Source organism: Scyliorhinus torazame, chromosome 31, assembly GCF_047496885.1.
Source record: "Scyliorhinus torazame isolate Kashiwa2021f chromosome 31, sScyTor2.1, whole genome shotgun sequence".
Classification (NCBI taxonomy): Eukaryota; Metazoa; Chordata; class Chondrichthyes; order Carcharhiniformes; family Scyliorhinidae; genus Scyliorhinus; species Scyliorhinus torazame.
In genome coordinates this window covers 26,750,794-26,766,366 of record NC_092737.1, presented here as the reverse complement: position 1 = coordinate 26,766,366, position 15,573 = coordinate 26,750,794, and the positions used below count along the sequence as shown (strand labels likewise).

At 51.4% G+C, this 15,573-nt stretch overlaps 23 non-coding genes across 23 annotated transcripts in view; all 23 read left to right on the top strand.

The window, feature by feature from the left end:
- Nucleotides 1-128: 128 nt before the first annotated feature.
- On the top strand, nt 129-200 carry trnaq-cug (transfer RNA glutamine (anticodon CUG)). The gene has a single exon. It is a non-coding gene; the product is annotated as a tRNA-Gln (tRNA).
- Nucleotides 201-484: 284 nt separating this feature from the next.
- Nucleotides 485-556, top strand: trnaq-uug (transfer RNA glutamine (anticodon UUG)). Its single transcript has one exon. It is a non-coding gene; the product is annotated as a tRNA-Gln (tRNA).
- A 978-nt stretch (nt 557-1,534) lies between these two features.
- Nucleotides 1,535-1,606, top strand: trnaq-cug (transfer RNA glutamine (anticodon CUG)). Its single transcript has one exon. It is a non-coding gene; the product is annotated as a tRNA-Gln (tRNA).
- Nucleotides 1,607-1,890: 284 nt separating this feature from the next.
- Nucleotides 1,891-1,962, top strand: trnaq-uug (transfer RNA glutamine (anticodon UUG)). Its single transcript has one exon. It is a non-coding gene; the product is annotated as a tRNA-Gln (tRNA).
- A 978-nt stretch (nt 1,963-2,940) lies between these two features.
- trnaq-cug (transfer RNA glutamine (anticodon CUG)) lies at nt 2,941-3,012 on the top strand. Its single transcript has one exon. It is a non-coding gene; the product is annotated as a tRNA-Gln (tRNA).
- A 284-nt stretch (nt 3,013-3,296) lies between these two features.
- On the top strand, nt 3,297-3,368 carry trnaq-uug (transfer RNA glutamine (anticodon UUG)). Its single transcript has one exon. It is a non-coding gene; the product is annotated as a tRNA-Gln (tRNA).
- A 974-nt stretch (nt 3,369-4,342) lies between these two features.
- On the top strand, nt 4,343-4,414 carry trnaq-cug (transfer RNA glutamine (anticodon CUG)). The gene has a single exon. It is a non-coding gene; the product is annotated as a tRNA-Gln (tRNA).
- A 264-nt stretch (nt 4,415-4,678) lies between these two features.
- trnaq-uug (transfer RNA glutamine (anticodon UUG)) lies at nt 4,679-4,750 on the top strand. Its single transcript has one exon. It is a non-coding gene; the product is annotated as a tRNA-Gln (tRNA).
- A 978-nt stretch (nt 4,751-5,728) lies between these two features.
- On the top strand, nt 5,729-5,800 carry trnaq-cug (transfer RNA glutamine (anticodon CUG)). The gene has a single exon. It is a non-coding gene; the product is annotated as a tRNA-Gln (tRNA).
- A 284-nt stretch (nt 5,801-6,084) lies between these two features.
- On the top strand, nt 6,085-6,156 carry trnaq-uug (transfer RNA glutamine (anticodon UUG)). The gene has a single exon. It is a non-coding gene; the product is annotated as a tRNA-Gln (tRNA).
- Nucleotides 6,157-7,134: 978 nt separating this feature from the next.
- On the top strand, nt 7,135-7,206 carry trnaq-cug (transfer RNA glutamine (anticodon CUG)). The gene has a single exon. It is a non-coding gene; the product is annotated as a tRNA-Gln (tRNA).
- Nucleotides 7,207-7,490: 284 nt separating this feature from the next.
- trnaq-uug (transfer RNA glutamine (anticodon UUG)) lies at nt 7,491-7,562 on the top strand. Its single transcript has one exon. It is a non-coding gene; the product is annotated as a tRNA-Gln (tRNA).
- Nucleotides 7,563-8,540: 978 nt separating this feature from the next.
- Nucleotides 8,541-8,612, top strand: trnaq-cug (transfer RNA glutamine (anticodon CUG)). Its single transcript has one exon. It is a non-coding gene; the product is annotated as a tRNA-Gln (tRNA).
- Nucleotides 8,613-8,896: 284 nt separating this feature from the next.
- Nucleotides 8,897-8,968, top strand: trnaq-uug (transfer RNA glutamine (anticodon UUG)). The gene has a single exon. It is a non-coding gene; the product is annotated as a tRNA-Gln (tRNA).
- Nucleotides 8,969-9,946: 978 nt separating this feature from the next.
- trnaq-cug (transfer RNA glutamine (anticodon CUG)) lies at nt 9,947-10,018 on the top strand. The gene has a single exon. It is a non-coding gene; the product is annotated as a tRNA-Gln (tRNA).
- Nucleotides 10,019-10,302: 284 nt separating this feature from the next.
- On the top strand, nt 10,303-10,374 carry trnaq-uug (transfer RNA glutamine (anticodon UUG)). Its single transcript has one exon. It is a non-coding gene; the product is annotated as a tRNA-Gln (tRNA).
- Nucleotides 10,375-11,348: 974 nt separating this feature from the next.
- trnaq-cug (transfer RNA glutamine (anticodon CUG)) lies at nt 11,349-11,420 on the top strand. The gene has a single exon. It is a non-coding gene; the product is annotated as a tRNA-Gln (tRNA).
- Nucleotides 11,421-11,684: 264 nt separating this feature from the next.
- On the top strand, nt 11,685-11,756 carry trnaq-uug (transfer RNA glutamine (anticodon UUG)). The gene has a single exon. It is a non-coding gene; the product is annotated as a tRNA-Gln (tRNA).
- A 978-nt stretch (nt 11,757-12,734) lies between these two features.
- Nucleotides 12,735-12,806, top strand: trnaq-cug (transfer RNA glutamine (anticodon CUG)). Its single transcript has one exon. It is a non-coding gene; the product is annotated as a tRNA-Gln (tRNA).
- A 284-nt stretch (nt 12,807-13,090) lies between these two features.
- Nucleotides 13,091-13,162, top strand: trnaq-uug (transfer RNA glutamine (anticodon UUG)). Its single transcript has one exon. It is a non-coding gene; the product is annotated as a tRNA-Gln (tRNA).
- A 978-nt stretch (nt 13,163-14,140) lies between these two features.
- Nucleotides 14,141-14,212, top strand: trnaq-cug (transfer RNA glutamine (anticodon CUG)). Its single transcript has one exon. It is a non-coding gene; the product is annotated as a tRNA-Gln (tRNA).
- A 264-nt stretch (nt 14,213-14,476) lies between these two features.
- Nucleotides 14,477-14,548, top strand: trnaq-uug (transfer RNA glutamine (anticodon UUG)). The gene has a single exon. It is a non-coding gene; the product is annotated as a tRNA-Gln (tRNA).
- Nucleotides 14,549-15,526: 978 nt separating this feature from the next.
- Nucleotides 15,527-15,573, top strand: part of trnaq-cug (transfer RNA glutamine (anticodon CUG)) — a 72-nt gene continuing 25 nt past the window's right edge. Inside the window, exon 1 of the tRNA in view lies at nt 15,527-15,573. This exon is cut by the window's right edge and continues 25 nt beyond it. This is a non-coding gene — a tRNA (tRNA-Gln).

The window sequence follows — 15,573 nt, the reverse complement described above, 5'->3', positions numbered from 1 at the left end:
CTGTCACACCTTTGCAGAACAATGTTTGCACATCATCAGATTCTGTTGTCGCACACGTTGTTCTTGCACATTTAATGAAAGAGGTAAACTTGTTTGAGTGACAATTTGCAGCCAGGGGCTATGACTGGGGTTCCATGGTGTAATGGTGAGCACTCTGGACTCTGAATCCAGTGATCCGAGTTCAAATCTCGGTGGAACCTTTCCTCTTGCCAAAGCCAATGATTAGTGTGTGTGAGCGAGAGAGCACTTCTTTTACATTTGCCACCAGGAGCAAATTGATTGGATCATTTCTCAGCCGCCGCAACGGCCACTGCAATTCGCATTGCTCAGCCTCTGTAGCCGGCTGCCTGCACAAGCAGCATTTTGCCATCCTGCGGGCAACTACTATTCGTGTGCAGTCAGAGAACCTTTGCGCAAGTAAGCTGGTGTGTGTGCGTGCCTGTGTGTGCACAAAAGACTGCTTCCTCAGAGGCAGAGTCCAGTCGGTTCCATGGTGTAACGGTGAGCACTCTGGACTTTGAATCCAGCGATACGAGTTCAAATCTCGGTGGAGCCAGTACTCTGTTTGTCCCAGTTCTTGTTCAATTCGGGGACAGCTGAGTAAAAGACTCTAATGCAGGCGGGGCTCCTGGCCGCAGGCCTTTTCTGCCTTCCAGCTTGCTGTCTTCTTGAGCGATCGTCCGCTCGGGTTGATGCGGTAACACCAGCCGGGACATTTGCTGCTTGGTCGCTGTCATTTCCTGCGCGGCGCAGTGGGTGCATGTGAACTTGCCACTCTGCCCAAAACTCAGCAGGTGAGGCACACATCACTTCAATCGTCTTCTTCAACACGACCACTTTTAACTTTTCCTTCTATGCCAAGCGTCGTGCGTGAATCCCTTTGCAATGTTTGTACACTGATGCCGAGGCAGCATTGCAATATTCGGGGGAAACAGCATCAACGCTGCTGGGAGCGGCAGCTTGTCTGCACCGCTTTCATTTGCACAGCAGCCAAACCTAGTCGGAGGCTGAGTGACAGAGGTGGAGTTACGCTTGAGGTAATAATCCAGCCAAGGCTGAACGTCGGAGATTAAATTTTCAAGTGCTTGCCATTCTGCTCATGGGAAAGATGTGCGCGCATTCTCGAGGGTCAGTCAGCCACACACATTGTGCAATTTGTAGTACGGCAGCACCTCACAAACTATCTTGCTTGCTCATTGCTCCCATTCGCTGCAGCCACTGTGAAACTTTTGCGAGCAGTATTCTCGCTGGCTCTCACAGCTGAGCCTGACACGATTCAGCGACGCTGCTCTGAGCCCACAGCAAAACGGGACACTGACCCCTGTGAAACGTGATGAATTGTCCCAATATCCCCCGCTGTGGCTTGGGGGGTGAAAAGATTGGGTGTCATCTTTGAGGGAGGTTTCCTGTCACACCTTTGCAGAACAATGTTTGCACATCATCAGATTCTGTTGTCGCATACGCTGTTCTTGCACATTTAATGAAAGAGGTAAACTTGTTTGAGTGACAATTTGCAGACTGCGCTTATGGCTGGGGTTCCATGGTGTAATGGTGAGCACTCTGGACTCTGAATCCAGTGATTCGAGTTCAAATCTTGGTGGAACCTTTCCTCTTGCCAAAGCCAATGATTAGTGTGTGTGAGCGAGAGAGCACTTCTTTTACATTTGCCACCAGGAGCAAATTGATTGGATCATTTCTCAGCCGCCGCAACGGCCACTGCAATTCACATTGCTCAGCCTCTGTAGCCGGCTGCCTGCACAAGCAGCATTTTGCCATCCTGCGGGCAACTACTATTCGTGTGCAGTCAGAGAACCTTTGCGCAAGTAAGCTGGTGTGTGTGCGTGCCTGTGTGTGGACAAAAGACTGCTTCCTCAGAGGCAGAGTCCAGTCGGTTCCATGGTGTAACGGTGAGCACTCTGGACTTTGAATCCAGCGATCCGAGTTCAAATCTCGGTGGAGCCAGTACTCTGTTTGTCCTACTTCTTGTTCAATTCGGGGACAGCTGAGTAAATGACCCCAATGCAGGCGGGGCTACTGGCCGCAGGCCTTTTCTGCCTTCCAGCTTGCTGTCTTCTTGAGCGATCGTCCGCTCGGGTTGATGCGGTAACACCAGCCGGGACATTTGCTGCGTGGTCGCTGTCATTTCCTGCGCGGCGCAGTGGGTGCATGTGAACTTGCCACTCTGCCCAAAACTCAGCAGGTGTTGCACACATCACTTCAATCGTCTTCTTCAACACGACAACTTTTAACTTTTCCTTCTATGCCAAGCGTCGTGCGTGAATCCCTTTGCAATGTTTGTACACTGATGCCGAGGCAGCATTGCAATATTCGGTGGAAACAGCATCAACGCTGCTGGGAGCGGCAGCTTGTCTGCACCGCTTTCATTTGCACAGCAGCCAAACCTAGTCGGAGGCTGAGTGACAGAGGTGGAGTTACGCTTGAGGTAATAATCCAGCCAAGGCTGAACGTCGGAGATTAAATTTTCAAGTGCTTGCCATTCTGCTCATGGGAAAGATGTGCGCGCATTCTCGAGGGTCAGTCAGCCACACACATTGTGCAATTTGCAGTACGGCAGCACCTCACAAACTATCTTGCTTGCCCATTGCTCCCATTCGCTGCAGCCACTGTGAAACTTTTGCGAGCAGTATTCTCGCTGGCTCTCACAGCTGAGCCTGACACGATTCAGCGACGCTGCTCTGAGCCCACAGCAAAACGGGACACTGACCCCTGTGAAACGTGATGACTTGTCCCAATATCCCCCGCTGTGGCTTGGGGGGTGAAAAGATTGGGTGTCATCTTTGAGGGAGGTTTCCTGTCACACCTTTGCAGAACAATGTTTGCACATCATCAGATTCTGTTGTCGCACACGTTGTTCTTGCACATTTAATGAAAGAGGTAAACTTGTTTGAGTGACAATTTGCAGCCAGGGGCTATGACTGGGGTTCCATGGTGTAATGGTGAGCACTCTGGACTCTGAATCCAGTGATCCGAGTTCAAATCTCGATGGAACCATTCCTCTTGCCAAAGCCAATGATTAGTGTGTGTGAGCGAGAGAGCACTTCTTTTACATTTGCCACCAGGAGCAAATTGATTGGATCATTTCTCTGCCGCCGCAACGGCCACTGCAATTCACATTGCTCAGCCTCTGTAGCCGGCTGCCTGCACAAGCAGCATTTTGCCATCCTGCGGGCAGCTACTATTCGTGTGCAGTCAGAGAACCTTTGCGCAAGTAAGCTGGTGTGTGTGCGTGCCTGTGTATGGACAAAAGACTGCTTCCTCAGAGGCAGAGTCCAGTCGGTTCCATGGTGTAACGGTGAGCACTCTGGACTTTGAATCCAGCGATCCGAGTTCAAATCTCGGTGAAGCCAGTACGCTGTCCCACTTCTTGTTCAATTGGGGGACAGCTGAGTAAAAGACCCCAATGCAGGCGGGGCTCCTGGCCGCAGGCCTTTTCTGCCTTCCAGCTTGCTGTCTTCTTGAGCGATCGTCCGCTCGGGTTGATGCGGTAACACCAGCCGGGACATTTGCTGCGTGGTCGCTGTCATTTCCTGCGCGGCGCAGTGGGTGCATGTGAACTTGCCACTCTGCCCAAAACTCAGCAGGTGATGCACACATCACTTCAATCGTCTTCTTCAACACGACCACTTTTAACTTTTCCTTCTATGCCAAGCGTCGTGCGTGAATCCCTTTGCAATGTTTGTACACTGATGCCGAGGCAGCATTGCAATATTCGGGGGAAACAGCTTCAACGCTGCTGGGAGCGGCAGCTTGTCTGCACCGCTTTCATTTGCACAGCAGCCAAACCTAGTCGGAGGCTGAGTGACAGAGGTGGAGTTACGCTTGAGGTAATAATCCAGCCAAGGCTGAACGTCGGAGATTAAATTTTCAAGTGCTTGCCATTCTGCTCATGGGAAAGATGTGCGCGCATTCTCGAGGGTCAGTCAGCCACACACATTGTGCAATTTGCAGTACGGCAGCACCTCACAAACTATCTTGCTTGCCCATTGCTCCCATTCGCTGGAGCCACTGTGAAACTTTTGCGAGCAGTATTCTCGCTGGCTCTCACAGCTGAGCCTGACACGATTCAGCGACGCTGCTCTGAGCCCTCAGCAAAACGGGACACTGACCCCTGTGAAACATGATGACTTGCCCCAATATCCTCCACTGTGGCTTGGGGGGTGAAAAGATTGGGTGTCATCTTTGAGGGAGGTGTCCTGTCACACCTTTGCAGAACAATGTTTGCACATCATCAGATTCTGTTGTCGCACACGTTGTTCTTGCACATTTAATGAAAGAGGTAAACTTGTTTGAGTGACAATTTGCAGCCAGGGGCTATGACTGGGGTTCCATGGTGTAATGGTGAGCACTCTGGACTCTGAATCCAGTGATCCGAGTTCAAATCTCGGTGGAACCTTTCCTCTTGCCAAAGCCAATGATTAGTGTGTGTGAGCGAGAGAGCACTTCTTTTACATTTGCCACCAGGAGCAAATTGATTGGATCATTTCTCAGCCGCCGCAACGGCCACTGCAATTCGCATTGCTCAGCCTCTGTAGCCGGCTGCCTGCACAAGCAGCATTTTGCCATCCTGCGGGCAACTACTATTCGTGTGCAGTAAGCTGGTGTGTGTTCGTGCCTGTGTGTGGACAAAAGACTGCTTCCTCAGAGGCAGAGTCCAGTCGGTTCCATGGTGTAACGGTGAGCACTCTGGACTTTGAATCCAGGGATCTGAGTTCAAATCTCGGTGGAGCCAGTACTCTGTTTGTCCCACTTCTTGTTCAATTCGGGGACAGCTGAGTAAAAGACCCCAATGCAGGCGGGGCTCCTGGCCGCAGGCCTTTTCTGCCTTCCAGCTTGCTGTCTTCTTGAGCGATCGTCCGCTCGGGTTGATGCGGTAACACCAGCCGGGACATTTGCTGCGTGGTCGCTGTCATTTCCTGCGCGGCGCAGTGGGTGCATGTGAACTTGCCACTCTGCCCAAAACTCAGCAGGTGTTGCACACATCACTTCAATCGTCTTCTTCAACACGACCATTTTTAACTTTTCCTTCTATGCCAAGCGTCGTGCGTGAATCCCTTTGCAATGTTTGTACACTGATGCCGAGGCAGCATTGCAATATTCGGGGGAAACAGCTTCAACGCTGCTGGGAGCGGCAGCTTGTCTGCACCGCTTTCATTTGCACAGCAGCCAAACCTAGTCGGAGGCTGAGTGACAGAGGTGGAGTTACGCTTGAGGTAATAATCCAGCCAAGGCTGAACGTCGGAGATTAAATTTTCAAGTGCTTGCCATTCTGCTCATGGGAAAGATGTGCGCGCATTCTCGAGGGTCAGTCAGCCACACACATTGTGCAATTTGCAGTACGGCAGCACCTCACAAACTATCTTGCTTGCCCATTGCTCCCATTCGCTGCAGCCACTGTGAAACTTTTGCGAGCAGTATTCTCGCTGGCTCTCACAGCTGAGCCTGACACGATTCAGCGACACTGCTCTGAGCCCTCAGCAAAACGGGACACTGACCCCTGTGAAACGTGATGACTTGTCCCAATATCCCCCGCTGTGGCTTGGGGGGTGAAAAGATTGGGTGTCATCTTTGAGGGAGGTTTCCTGTCACACCTTTGCAGAACAATGTTTGCACATCATCAGATTCTGTTGTCGCACACGCTATTCTTGCACATTTAACGAAAGAGGTAATCTTGTTTGAGTGACAATTTGCAGACAGTCCCTATGACTGGGGTTCCATGGTGTAATGGTGAGCACTCTGGACTCTGAATCCAGTGATCTGAGTTCAAATCTCGGTGGAACCTTTCCTCTTGCCAAAGCCAATGATTAGTGTGTGTGAGCGAGAGAGCACTTCTTTTACATTTGCCACCAGGAGCAAATTGATTGGATCATTTCTCAGCCGCCGCAACGGCCACTGCAATTCGCATTGCTCAGCCTCTGTAGCCGGCTGCCTGCACAAGCAGCATTTTGCCATCCTGCGGGCAACTACTATTTGTGTGCAGTCAGAGAACCTTTGCGCAAGTAAGCTGGTGTGTGTGCGTGCCTGTGTGTGGACAAAAGACTGCTTCCTCAGAGGCAGAGTCCAGTCGGTTCCATGGTGTAACGGTGAGCACTCTGGACTTTGAATCCAGCGATCCGAGTTCAAATCTCGGTGGAGCCAGTACTCTGTTTGTCCCACTTCTTGTTCAATTCGGGGACAGCTGAGTAAAAGACCCCAATGCAGGCGGGGCTCCTGGCCGCAGGCCTTTTCTGCCTTCCAGCTTGCTGTCTTCTTGAGCGATCGTCCGCTCGGGTTGATGCGGTAACACCAGCCGGGACATTTGCTGCGTGGTCGCTGTCATTTCCTGCGCGGCGCAGTGGGTGCATGTGAACTTGCCACTCTGCCCAAAACTCAGCAGGTGTTGCACACATCACTTCAATCGTCTTCTTCAACACGACCACTTTTAACTTTTCCTTCTATGCCAAGCGTCGTGCGTGAATCCCTTTGCAATGTTTGTACACTGATGCCGAGGCAGCATTGCAATATTCGGGGGAAACAGCTTCAACGCTGCTGGGAGCGGCAGCTTGTCTGCACCGCTTTCATTTGCACAGCAGCCAAACCTAGTCGGAGGCTGAGTGACAGAGGTGGAGTTACGCTTGAGGTAATAATCCAGCCAAGGCTGAACGTCGGAGATTAAATTTTCAAGTGCTTGCCATTCTGCTCATGGGAAAGATGTGCGCGCATTCTCGAGGGTCAGTCAGCCACACACATTGTGCAATTTGCAGTACGGCAGCACCTCACAAACTATCTTGCTTGCCCATTGCTCCCATTCGCTGCAGCCACTGTGAAACTTTTGCGAGCAGTATTCTCGCTGGCTCTCACAGCTGAGCCTGACACGATTCAGCGACACTGCTCTGAGCCCTCAGCAAAACGGGACACTGACCCCTGTGAAACGTGATGACTTGTCCCAATATCCCCCGCTGTGGCTTGGGGGGTGAAAAGATTGGGTGTCATCTTTGAGGGAGGTTTCCTGTCACACCTTTGCAGAGCAATGTTTGCACATCATCAGATTCTGTTGTCGCACACGCTATTCTTGCACATTTAATGAAAGAGGTAAACTTGTTTGAGTGACAATTTGCAGCCAGGGGCTATGACTGGGGTTCCATGGTGTAATGGTGAGCACTCTGGACTCTGAATCCAGTGATCCGAGTTCAAATCTCGGTGGAACCTTTCCTCTTGCCAAAGCCAATGATTAGTGTGTGTGAGCGAGAGAGCACTTCTTTTACATTTGCCACCAGGAGCAAATTGATTGGATCATTTCTCAGCCGCCGCAACGGCCACTGCAATTCGCATTGCTCAGCCTCTGTAGCCGGCTGCCTGCACAAGCAGCATTTTGCCATCCTGCGGGCAACTACTATTCGTGTGCAGTCAGAGAACCTTTGCGCAAGTAAGCTGGTGTGTGTGCGTGCCTGTGTGTGCACAAAAGACTGCTTCCTCAGAGGCAGAGTCCAGTCGGTTCCATGGTGTAACGGTGAGCACTCTGGACTTTGAATCCAGCGATACGAGTTCAAATCTCGGTGGAGCCAGTACTCTGTTTGTCCCAGTTCTTGTTCAATTCGGGGACAGCTGAGTAAAAGACTCTAATGCAGGCGGGGCTCCTGGCCGCAGGCCTTTTCTGCCTTCCAGCTTGCTGTCTTCTTGAGCGATCGTCCGCTCGGGTTGATGCGGTAACACCAGCCGGGACATTTGCTGCTTGGTCGCTGTCATTTCCTGCGCGGCGCAGTGGGTGCATGTGAACTTGCCACTCTGCCCAAAACTCAGCAGGTGAGGCACACATCACTTCAATCGTCTTCTTCAACACGACCACTTTTAACTTTTCCTTCTATGCCAAGCGTCGTGCGTGAATCCCTTTGCAATGTTTGTACACTGATGCCGAGGCAGCATTGCAATATTCGGGGGAAACAGCATCAACGCTGCTGGGAGCGGCAGCTTGTCTGCACCGCTTTCATTTGCACAGCAGCCAAACCTAGTCGGAGGCTGAGTGACAGAGGTGGAGTTACGCTTGAGGTAATAATCCAGCCAAGGCTGAACGTCGGAGATTAAATTTTCAAGTGCTTGCCATTCTGCTCATGGGAAAGATGTGCGCGCATTCTCGAGGGTCAGTCAGCCACACACATTGTGCAATTTGTAGTACGGCAGCACCTCACAAACTATCTTGCTTGCTCATTGCTCCCATTCGCTGCAGCCACTGTGAAACTTTTGCGAGCAGTATTCTCGCTGGCTCTCACAGCTGAGCCTGACACGATTCAGCGACGCTGCTCTGAGCCCACAGCAAAACGGGACACTGACCCCTGTGAAACGTGATGAATTGTCCCAATATCCCCCGCTGTGGCTTGGGGGGTGAAAAGATTGGGTGTCATCTTTGAGGGAGGTTTCCTGTCACACCTTTGCAGAACAATGTTTGCACATCATCAGATTCTGTTGTCGCATACGCTGTTCTTGCACATTTAATGAAAGAGGTAAACTTGTTTGAGTGACAATTTGCAGACTGCGCTTATGGCTGGGGTTCCATGGTGTAATGGTGAGCACTCTGGACTCTGAATCCAGTGATTCGAGTTCAAATCTTGGTGGAACCTTTCCTCTTGCCAAAGCCAATGATTAGTGTGTGTGAGCGAGAGAGCACTTCTTTTACATTTGCCACCAGGAGCAAATTGATTGGATCATTTCTCAGCCGCCGCAACGGCCACTGCAATTCACATTGCTCAGCCTCTGTAGCCGGCTGCCTGCACAAGCAGCATTTTGCCATCCTGCGGGCAACTACTATTCGTGTGCAGTCAGAGAACCTTTGCGCAAGTAAGCTGGTGTGTGTGCGTGCCTGTGTGTGGACAAAAGACTGCTTCCTCAGAGGCAGAGTCCAGTCGGTTCCATGGTGTAACGGTGAGCACTCTGGACTTTGAATCCAGCGATCCGAGTTCAAATCTCGGTGGAGCCAGTACTCTGTTTGTCCTACTTCTTGTTCAATTCGGGGACAGCTGAGTAAATGACCCCAATGCAGGCGGGGCTACTGGCCGCAGGCCTTTTCTGCCTTCCAGCTTGCTGTCTTCTTGAGCGATCGTCCGCTCGGGTTGATGCGGTAACACCAGCCGGGACATTTGCTGCGTGGTCGCTGTCATTTCCTGCGCGGCGCAGTGGGTGCATGTGAACTTGCCACTCTGCCCAAAACTCAGCAGGTGTTGCACACATCACTTCAATCGTCTTCTTCAACACGACAACTTTTAACTTTTCCTTCTATGCCAAGCGTCGTGCGTGAATCCCTTTGCAATGTTTGTACACTGATGCCGAGGCAGCATTGCAATATTCGGTGGAAACAGCATCAACGCTGCTGGGAGCGGCAGCTTGTCTGCACCGCTTTCATTTGCACAGCAGCCAAACCTAGTCGGAGGCTGAGTGACAGAGGTGGAGTTACGCTTGAGGTAATAATCCAGCCAAGGCTGAACGTCGGAGATTAAATTTTCAAGTGCTTGCCATTCTGCTCATGGGAAAGATGTGCGCGCATTCTCGAGGGTCAGTCAGCCACACACATTGTGCAATTTGCAGTACGGCAGCACCTCACAAACTATCTTGCTTGCCCATTGCTCCCATTCGCTGCAGCCACTGTGAAACTTTTGCGAGCAGTATTCTCGCTGGCTCTCACAGCTGAGCCTGACACGATTCAGCGACGCTGCTCTGAGCCCACAGCAAAACGGGACACTGACCCCTGTGAAACGTGATGACTTGTCCCAATATCCCCCGCTGTGGCTTGGGGGGTGAAAAGATTGGGTGTCATCTTTGAGGGAGGTTTCCTGTCACACCTTTGCAGAACAATGTTTGCACATCATCAGATTCTGTTGTCGCACACGTTGTTCTTGCACATTTAATGAAAGAGGTAAACTTGTTTGAGTGACAATTTGCAGCCAGGGGCTATGACTGGGGTTCCATGGTGTAATGGTGAGCACTCTGGACTCTGAATCCAGTGATCCGAGTTCAAATCTCGATGGAACCATTCCTCTTGCCAAAGCCAATGATTAGTGTGTGTGAGCGAGAGAGCACTTCTTTTACATTTGCCACCAGGAGCAAATTGATTGGATCATTTCTCTGCCGCCGCAACGGCCACTGCAATTCACATTGCTCAGCCTCTGTAGCCGGCTGCCTGCACAAGCAGCATTTTGCCATCCTGCGGGCAGCTACTATTCGTGTGCAGTCAGAGAACCTTTGCGCAAGTAAGCTGGTGTGTGTGCGTGCCTGTGTATGGACAAAAGACTGCTTCCTCAGAGGCAGAGTCCAGTCGGTTCCATGGTGTAACGGTGAGCACTCTGGACTTTGAATCCAGCGATCCGAGTTCAAATCTCGGTGAAGCCAGTACGCTGTCCCACTTCTTGTTCAATTGGGGGACAGCTGAGTAAAAGACCCCAATGCAGGCGGGGCTCCTGGCCGCAGGCCTTTTCTGCCTTCCAGCTTGCTGTCTTCTTGAGCGATCGTCCGCTCGGGTTGATGCGGTAACACCAGCCGGGACATTTGCTGCGTGGTCGCTGTCATTTCCTGCGCGGCGCAGTGGGTGCATGTGAACTTGCCACTCTGCCCAAAACTCAGCAGGTGATGCACACATCACTTCAATCGTCTTCTTCAACACGACCACTTTTAACTTTTCCTTCTATGCCAAGCGTCGTGCGTGAATCCCTTTGCAATGTTTGTACACTGATGCCGAGGCAGCATTGCAATATTCGGGGGAAACAGCTTCAACGCTGCTGGGAGCGGCAGCTTGTCTGCACCGCTTTCATTTGCACAGCAGCCAAACCTAGTCGGAGGCTGAGTGACAGAGGTGGAGTTACGCTTGAGGTAATAATCCAGCCAAGGCTGAACGTCGGAGATTAAATTTTCAAGTGCTTGCCATTCTGCTCATGGGAAAGATGTGCGCGCATTCTCGAGGGTCAGTCAGCCACACACATTGTGCAATTTGCAGTACGGCAGCACCTCACAAACTATCTTGCTTGCCCATTGCTCCCATTCGCTGGAGCCACTGTGAAACTTTTGCGAGCAGTATTCTCGCTGGCTCTCACAGCTGAGCCTGACACGATTCAGCGACGCTGCTCTGAGCCCTCAGCAAAACGGGACACTGACCCCTGTGAAACATGATGACTTGCCCCAATATCCTCCACTGTGGCTTGGGGGGTGAAAAGATTGGGTGTCATCTTTGAGGGAGGTGTCCTGTCACACCTTTGCAGAACAATGTTTGCACATCATCAGATTCTGTTGTCGCACACGTTGTTCTTGCACATTTAATGAAAGAGGTAAACTTGTTTGAGTGACAATTTGCAGCCAGGGGCTATGACTGGGGTTCCATGGTGTAATGGTGAGCACTCTGGACTCTGAATCCAGTGATCCGAGTTCAAATCTCGGTGGAACCTTTCCTCTTGCCAAAGCCAATGATTAGTGTGTGTGAGCGAGAGAGCACTTCTTTTACATTTGCCACCAGGAGCAAATTGATTGGATCATTTCTCAGCCGCCGCAACGGCCACTGCAATTCGCATTGCTCAGCCTCTGTAGCCGGCTGCCTGCACAAGCAGCATTTTGCCATCCTGCGGGCAACTACTATTCGTGTGCAGTAAGCTGGTGTGTGTTCGTGCCTGTGTGTGGACAAAAGACTGCTTCCTCAGAGGCAGAGTCCAGTCGGTTCCATGGTGTAACGGTGAGCACTCTGGACTTTGAATCCAGGGATCTGAGTTCAAATCTCGGTGGAGCCAGTACTCTGTTTGTCCCACTTCTTGTTCAATTCGGGGACAGCTGAGTAAAAGACCCCAATGCAGGCGGGGCTCCTGGCCGCAGGCCTTTTCTGCCTTCCAGCTTGCTGTCTTCTTGAGCGATCGTCCGCTCGGGTTGATGCGGTAACACCAGCCGGGACATTTGCTGCGTGGTCGCTGTCATTTCCTGCGCGGCGCAGTGGGTGCATGTGAACTTGCCACTCTGCCCAAAACTCAGCAGGTGTTGCACACATCACTTCAATCGTCTTCTTCAACACGACCATTTTTAACTTTTCCTTCTATGCCAAGCGTCGTGCGTGAATCCCTTTGCAATGTTTGTACACTGATGCCGAGGCAGCATTGCAATATTCGGGGGAAACAGCTTCAACGCTGCTGGGAGCGGCAGCTTGTCTGCACCGCTTTCATTTGCACAGCAGCCAAACCTAGTCGGAGGCTGAGTGACAGAGGTGGAGTTACGCTTGAGGTAATAATCCAGCCAAGGCTGAACGTCGGAGATTAAATTTTCAAGTGCTTGCCATTCTGCTCATGGGAAAGATGTGCGCGCATTCTCGAGGGTCAGTCAGCCACACACATTGTGCAATTTGCAGTACGGCAGCACCTCACAAACTATCTTGCTTGCCCATTGCTCCCATTCGCTGCAGCCACTGTGAAACTTTTGCGAGCAGTATTCTCGCTGGCTCTCACAGCTGAGCCTGACACGATTCAGCGACACTGCTCTGAGCCCTCAGCAAAACGGGACACTGACCCCTGTGAAACGTGATGACTTGTCCCAATATCCCCCGCTGTGGCTTGGGGGGTGAAAAGATTGGGTGTCATCTTTGAGGGAGGTTTCCTGTCACACCTTTGCAGAACAATGTTTGCACATCATCAGATTCTGTTGTCGCACACGCTATTCTTGCACATTTAACGAAAGAGGTAATCTTGTTTGAGTGACAATTTGCAGACAGTCCCTATGACTGGGGTTCCATGGTGTAATGGTGAGCACTCTGGACTCTGAATCCAGTGATCTGAGTTCAAATCTCGGTGGAACCTTTCCTCTTGCCAAAGCCAATGATTAGTGTGTGTGAGCGAGAGAGCACTTCTTTTACATTTGCCACCAGGAGCAAATTGATTGGATCATTTCTCAGCCGCCGCAACGGCCACTGCAATTCGCATTGCTCAGCCTCTGTAGCCGGCTGCCTGCACAAGCAGCATTTTGCCATCCTGCGGGCAACTACTATTTGTGTGCAGTCAGAGAACCTTTGCGCAAGTAAGCTGGTGTGTGTGCGTGCCTGTGTGTGGACAAAAGACTGCTTCCTCAGAGGCAGAGTCCAGTCGGTTCCATGGTGTAACGGTGAGCACTCTGGACTTTGAATCCAGCGATCCGAGTTCAAATCTCGGTGGAGCCAGTACTCTGTTTGTCCCACTTCTTGTTCAATTCGGGGACAGCTGAGTAAAAGACCCCAATGCAGGCGGGGCTCCTGGCCGCAGGCCTTTTCTGCCTTCCAGCTTGCTGTCTTCTTGAGCGATCGTCCGCTCGGGTTGATGCGGTAACACCAGCCGGGACATTTGCTGCGTGGTCGCTGTCATTTCCTGCGCGGCGCAGTGGGTGCATGTGAACTTGCCACTCTGCCCAAAACTCAGCAGGTGTTGCACACATCACTTCAATCGTCTTCTTCAACACGACCACTTTTAACTTTTCCTTCTATGCCAAGCGTCGTGCGTGAATCCCTTTGCAATGTTTGTACACTGATGCCGAGGCAGCATTGCAATATTCGGGGGAAACAGCTTCAACGCTGCTGGGAGCGGCAGCTTGTCTGCACCGCTTTCATTTGCACAGCAGCCAAACCTAGTCGGAGGCTGAGTGACAGAGGTGGAGTTACGCTTGAGGTAATAATCCAGCCAAGGCTGAACGTCGGAGATTAAATTTTCAAGTGCTTGCCATTCTGCTCATGGGAAAGATGTGCGCGCATTCTCGAGGGTCAGTCAGCCACACACATTGTGCAATTTGCAGTACGGCAGCACCTCACAAACTATCTTGCTTGCCCATTGCTCCCATTCGCTGGAGCCACTGTGAAACTTTTGCGAGCAGTATTCTCGCTGGCTCTCACAGCTGAGCCTGACACGATTCAGCGACGCTGCTCTGAGCCCTCAGCAAAACGGGACACTGACCCCTGTGAAACATGATGACTTGCCCCAATATCCTCCACTGTGGCTTGGGGGGTGAAAAGATTGGGTGTCATCTTTGAGGGAGGTGTCCTGTCACACCTTTGCAGAACAATGTTTGCACATCATCAGATTCTGTTGTCGCACACGTTGTTCTTGCACATTTAATGAAAGAGGTAAACTTGTTTGAGTGACAATTTGCAGCCAGGGGCTATGACTGGGGTTCCATGGTGTAATGGTGAGCACTCTGGACTCTGAATCCAGTGATCCGAGTTCAAATCTCGGTGGAACCTTTCCTCTTGCCAAAGCCAATGATTAGTGTGTGTGAGCGAGAGAGCACTTCTTTTACATTTGCCACCAGGAGCAAATTGATTGGATCATTTCTCAGCCGCCGCAACGGCCACTGCAATTCGCATTGCTCAGCCTCTGTAGCCGGCTGCCTGCACAAGCAGCATTTTGCCATCCTGCGGGCAACTACTATTCGTGTGCAGTAAGCTGGTGTGTGTTCGTGCCTGTGTGTGGACAAAAGACTGCTTCCTCAGAGGCAGAGTCCAGTCGGTTCCATGGTGTAACGGTGAGCACTCTGGACTTTGAATCCAGGGATCTGAGTTCAAATCTCGGTGGAGCCAGTACTCTGTTTGTCCCACTTCTTGTTCAATTCGGGGACAGCTGAGTAAAAGACCCCAATGCAGGCGGGGCTCCTGGCCGCAGGCCTTTTCTGCCTTCCAGCTTGCTGTCTTCTTGAGCGATCGTCCGCTCGGGTTGATGCGGTAACACCAGCCGGGACATTTGCTGCGTGGTCGCTGTCATTTCCTGCGCGGCGCAGTGGGTGCATGTGAACTTGCCACTCTGCCCAAAACTCAGCAGGTGTTGCACACATCACTTCAATCGTCTTCTTCAACACGACCATTTTTAACTTTTCCTTCTATGCCAAGCGTCGTGCGTGAATCCCTTTGCAATGTTTGTACACTGATGCCGAGGCAGCATTGCAATATTCGGGGGAAACAGCTTCAACGCTGCTGGGAGCGGCAGCTTGTCTGCACCGCTTTCATTTGCACAGCAGCCAAACCTAGTCGGAGGCTGAGTGACAGAGGTGGAGTTACGCTTGAGGTAATAATCCAGCCAAGGCTGAACGTCGGAGATTAAATTTTCAAGTGCTTGCCATTCTGCTCATGGGAAAGATGTGCGCGCATTCTCGAGGGTCAGTCAGCCACACACATTGTGCAATTTGCAGTACGGCAGCACCTCACAAACTATCTTGCTTGCCCATTGCTCCCATTCGCTGCAGCCACTGTGAAACTTTTGCGAGCAGTATTCTCGCTGGCTCTCACAGCTGAGCCTGACACGATTCAGCGACACTGCTCTGAGCCCTCAGCAAAACGGGACACTGACCCCTGTGAAACGTGATGACTTGTCCCAATATCCCCCGCTGTGGCTTGGGGGGTGAAAAGATTGGGTGTCATCTTTGAGGGAGGTTTCCTGTCACACCTTTGCAGAACAATGTTTGCACATCATCAGATTCTGTTGTCGCACACGCTATTCTTGCACATTTAACGAAAGAGGTAATCTTGTTTGAGTGACAATTTGCAGACAGTCCCTATGACTGGGGTTCCATGGTGTAATGGTGAGCACTCTGGACTCTGAATCCAGTGAT